The sequence below is a fragment of the Dipodomys spectabilis genome, unplaced genomic scaffold, assembly GCF_019054845.1.
Source record: "Dipodomys spectabilis isolate Male_0828 unplaced genomic scaffold, ASM1905484v1 ptg000301l, whole genome shotgun sequence".
Lineage (NCBI taxonomy): Eukaryota > Metazoa > Chordata > Mammalia > Rodentia > Heteromyidae > Dipodomys > Dipodomys spectabilis.
The window spans coordinates 3,592,948-3,598,201 of NW_024870978.1; the positions used below are offsets into that span (position 1 = coordinate 3,592,948).

General features: G+C 35.8%; 1 non-coding gene across 1 annotated transcript; it reads right to left on the minus strand.

Annotated features, from left to right (window-relative positions):
• Window positions 1-3,716: 3,716 nt before the first annotated feature.
• On the minus strand, window positions 3,717-3,822 carry LOC122127517. The gene has a single exon (XR_006151189.1). It is a non-coding gene; the product is annotated as a U6 spliceosomal RNA (small nuclear RNA).
• Between the last annotated feature and the right edge of the window lie 1,432 nt (window positions 3,823-5,254).

Here is a 5,254-nt window from a genome sequence, read left to right on the forward strand (position 1 = left end):
ATGAATTTTAATTTGATATTTTGTTCTATGTTGAGCATACAACATTCTTGCTATGTTGTTTGTTAATGTTTCTGCAAACAAGCAGGTATATTTAAAGAATTACGTTCATCTCATCCATTACTGAAGGAAGAACAACTAAAAGAGCAACCCCTACAAGGAAGAACAACTCCTACTTACTTAGCTTCATTCCTATGTAAGGCCAATGTTGTCCCCTGTATCCTCATGTTGTACAACTCTATACTTGGTCATCCTGTACATCTACTATCATCTCTATTGTGACCTAAATGCCCCAGCAATTCCACTTTGCTTTACTTTTTTGAAAAATTTCTGTTTTTTAAATTGTGTGTGTGTGTGTGTGTGTGTGTGTGTGTGTGTGTGTGTGTGTGTGTGTGTATGTCTGTGGTTTTACACAGATCAGAAGACAACATTTTTCTTCATTTAGAATACATCTTTCAGGTCATTGTAAGTTGTGGCTAATGGGAGAAGTCTCTTGCTATTTTAAGGATGAAACAGAAAACTATATTTGTGTAGGCACCACAGTTGCTTTATTAGTCTGTAGTTGAACACTTAACTTCAATTGATATCTTGCCTGTTGTGAAAATGTGACTAACAATGAACTACAGATGTATTTATGAGTTACCCAGAGAGAAATAATCATGATTGGTGGGTCAGATGATATTTCAACTTCGCATTTCTTTAGAAAATTGCATACTACTTTCTACAAAGAGAATGCTACCCTGTATTGTGACCAAGAGTGTAGAAAATTTCCTTTTCTCCACACTCTCACCAACAGTATTACCTTTTGAGTTTTTTGAAAGGGCAAGTTTTTACTATGTGCAGTACTGCTGACTGGCCTTAGACTCAAATACTTTTACTCCAACCTCCCAAATTCTTAGAATTACCAGCTTTTGCCACCACACCAAGTTCCATTGATTTTTTATGAGTTATAATAGTTACCAAGTATTATCATTGTAATTTTGAATTGCATTTCTCTAATGACTTCTGTTCACAAAGCATTAAACCAGCACAGAAGTAGTATTAAACACAACTTTGTAAACCCACTGGTGATTTTCAGGGCATTTTGGAAAACATGTCTATTCAGAACTTTTGTCGATTTTTAATCAAGTTCCTTGTTAATCTCATCTTTAATCTCTATATACAAAATCCATAATTAATTGTAGGTAGTAGAAAGGAAAAAATTGAGCAACTCCTAACATTTTTCAACTTTCAATAACATGATATTTCTTAAATCATTTTCTGTTTACGCTTGAGACTATATAACTCAATTTGGTTGGACCTTTTTAAGGCTATATGTATGTTATTTATTTTACAGAGATTGCTCTTCCTAAAGCCTGAGGGTCTTATTTTCCTTGGTTTCTTTCAGTCACATGTACTTCAAATTTCAAACCGAAGAATAAATTGAAGGAAACAACAAAAAAACTAGAGTTCCTCTTATCTGATGATGCCTCTACAGGAATGAGGAAAGTGTTCATCATGCTAAGGACCTATGATAGGATATGAAAAAGAGAATTAATTCTTCTGGGTCTTCCCTATTTTTGCAATTTAACTTAAATGATGTAAAACACAATATACTGCTCATTTACTTTTAAATTTTATCAATTTTGCACATATTCATATGGACTTTCCCTTAGTCTACAACATTCCTTCATTATTCTGTCCCTGATATTTTTATAGTATCAAGACATAAGATAACCAGTTTTAATTTACAGCATGAGAAGTTTTTCACCTGGCTTCTTTGGAAGGAAAGCATAGCCAACAGATAACATTACTCCTAGTTGCTCACTTCATGGAATGATTTCTGTAATACATATCAAATTCTGTTTAGTATTAAAAAAAACTGCTGGCTAAACTCAAAATTCATTTATAGAAATTTATGTTAAGTATTTCAAAGTCTCAATTCAATATTCATATTGTCCAATAAATAATAGCATAACAATTATTGCCCATGGTAATTATTTTGTGTCACATTTTGTCTTCAACACAGACTGTGTTGGTGACATTTGGTTATCATGCACAGAGCTGAGATTATAAATAGAGGTCCAAAGAGTGCCAAATTTATTCTGTCCCACAGTTCCTGTATCCTTTTTACAAAGTACTAAAACTTTTAAATACCATCACTTACTGTCTTTTAAATATCCCAAAGTGAAATAAATTCACATATAATCACTCCAAATTGCTTTAAAAGTAGGAAATGATAAAAACAGACTCCCGTGAAGTAAAGTTTCTTCTACTTTTAAAATTATTCTTAAAGCCTTGTCCTGGTTGGTCACACCTGTAATCCTGTCTACTCGGCATATCTACTCAGGAGCTTGAGATCTGTGCATAAGTGTTGGAAGCTAAGCAGTGCAACAATAATTCATAAGATTACTCTTCAAAAATTTAATTGAACTAGCAAAGGTCCAGGAATGGAGATGTAGCTCATATAGTAGCTCACTAATCTAGAGAGGAAAGGCCTAGCAAGACCTTAAAGTACTGAGTTCAAATTCTGAGCATGCCCACATGCAGGCCTGCACACACACACACACACACACACACACACACACACACACACACACACACTTATTCAAAATATCTTCAGGTCATTTTTTGCATTAATTTCTTTGTTAATGACATTATATGGGTAAAATAATGGAAATAAACTCTTCCATCCCAGAGCATTTCTAAATGTTTTCTTTTATCGTAAAAATACTATACAGAAGTGTTACAGTTACATGAGCAAGGTAATGAGTCTATTTCCTATCAAGCATTGTTGCCTCCCACTTTGTTTTTCCCCCACCATCCCTTCCCTTCCACCTCCACAAGTACATTCCTCACCCCACCAACACCCCACCCCCATCCCCACCTAAATTGTAAAGTTCGTTTTTCAATATAGTGTCTTGTGAATCTCATTGTTACAATGGGTCAACCTGTAGCTCCATTTAAGCATTTTGTTTTTCCACTTTCCCTCCCCAAATTAGAGAATTGTATATATAAGATGCAGACAGACCAACAACAAATACAGCGAAAACAGGGGTTATACTGTGGAGGAGGACCATATAAAAAAACAAAAAAAAAATCACATTGTACATTATAAATACATTAGAAACAACAGCAAGAAAGAAAAAAAAACAGCTTTTGTCCCAATCTTGGGGTTCATTTAGCTTTAAGATCACCTTATCTAGTCATATGCACATAGCTTTTGACCTTTTCTGCTTATCCCAGACATATATTAGTTATTGCAAATTAGGGATATCATGGGACCTATGTTTCTTTGGGCTTGGTTTACTTCCATTAATATAATTTTTACCAAGTCTTTCCATTTTCTAACAAATTGGGTAATATTCTTTCTGATGGACAATAGAATCCCATACACACACACACACACACACACACACACACACACACACACACAAACACACACACAACGTTTTCTTGATCCATTTATCTACTGAGGGGCATAAGGGTTGGTTCCCTAACCTAGCTAAGGTAAAAAATGTTGCAATAAACATAGTGTACTGGTAGTTTTAGTATGCTCTTCTTTGTGATCATTTGGGTGAATGCCCAAAAGTGTGATTGCTGGGTCATAGGGGAACTCTAGGTGGAATCTTTTGAGGAATCTCCGTACTGCTTTCCAAGTGGTTGAACAAGTGTACACTCCCACCAAGAATGAGATAGCGTTCCCTTCTGGCCACATCCCATCCAGCAGCTGTTCTTGTAAAAATGTGGAAGTCTTCATAAATTTGCATTTCATTCTTACACAGGGACCATGTTAATCTTCTCTGTACTGGTATGTTTTAGTGAGTGTGCTACCAAATAGAGCACACAACATTTTTTTAATATATAAAGTGGAATTGATTTTCCTTTTCTTTTTTATTATCAAAATACCATACAGAGGAATTACAATTACCTGGGCAAGATAACAAGAAAAGTTCTTATCAAGCATTATTACCTCCTTCTTTGTTTCCCCTTCCTCTCCCTTCCAATCTGCCCCCGCCCCCACGATTCTCCCGCCCCCCCCACAGGGCCAGAGTTGTAAAGTTTGTTTTTCGACATAACGACTTGTACAGCTCATTGTAGCAATAGGTCCACGTGTATCCTTATTTAAACAATTTGTTTTTTCCCTTCCCCTCCACAAATTATACCAACATCAAAAACAGTGAAAGCAGGGGTTATATCTTGGGAGAGGCACATTCAAAGCAACCAAGAAATCAACTTATAAATATGTCAGAAACAATTGCGTGAAATAAAAAGCATTTGAATATTATTATTTCACCTAACATCAACTTATCTGTATGTTTCTGCTTGTCTCAGACATATACTGGTAATTACAAATAAAGGAAATCATGGGACCTATCTTTTTGGGGCCTGAATTACTTCACTTAATATAATTTTTTCCAACTCTCTGTTTCCTATCAAATGGGCAATGTCATTATTTCTGATGGAGGCATAGAATTCTATTGGGTATATATACCACATTTTCTTGATACATTCATCTACTGAGTGGCATCTGGGTTGGTCCCATAACATAGCTTTGGTAAATAATGCTGCAATAAACATAGTTGTGCTGGTAGCTTTAGTACAGTCCTGTTTGTGAACATTTGGGTAAAATGCCCAAAAGTGATATTGCTTTGCCATAGGGGAGCTCTATGTTGAATTTTTTGAGGAACCGCTATGCTAATTTCCAAAGTGGTTGAACAAGTTTACACTCCCACCAAAAAGGCAGTAGGGTTTTCTTCTTGCCAGATTCCCTCCAGCATCTGTTGTTCTTAGAGTTCTTGATTATAGCCATTCTAACGGGTGTGAAGTGGTACCTCAATGTTTGTTTTGATTTGCATTTCTTTTATGGCTAGGGACGTAGAGAATTTCTTCATGTATCTATTGGCCATCGTTCTTTCCTCCTCAGAGAAGTTTCTCTATAAGTCTTTAGCCCACTTATTAATTGGGCAGTTGTTTCTTAGAGGATTTGATGTTTTTTTGAGTTTCAGGTATATTTTTTATATGAGACCTTTGTCAATCGTATGGCCAGTGAAGATCTTCTCCCAATCCGTGGGCTTTCTACTGATCATGCTAACTATGTCCTTTGCCAAGCAGAAGCTCTGCAATTTCATGCAATCCCATTTGTCCCACCTTTCTTTGATTTGTTGTGTTTCTGGGTCTCTATTAAGAAAATTTTGGACTGTCCCAGGGAGTCCTAGGGTTGTTCCTATTCCATTCGGTAATGTTTTCAGAGTATCTGTTTTAACTCTGAGGTCTT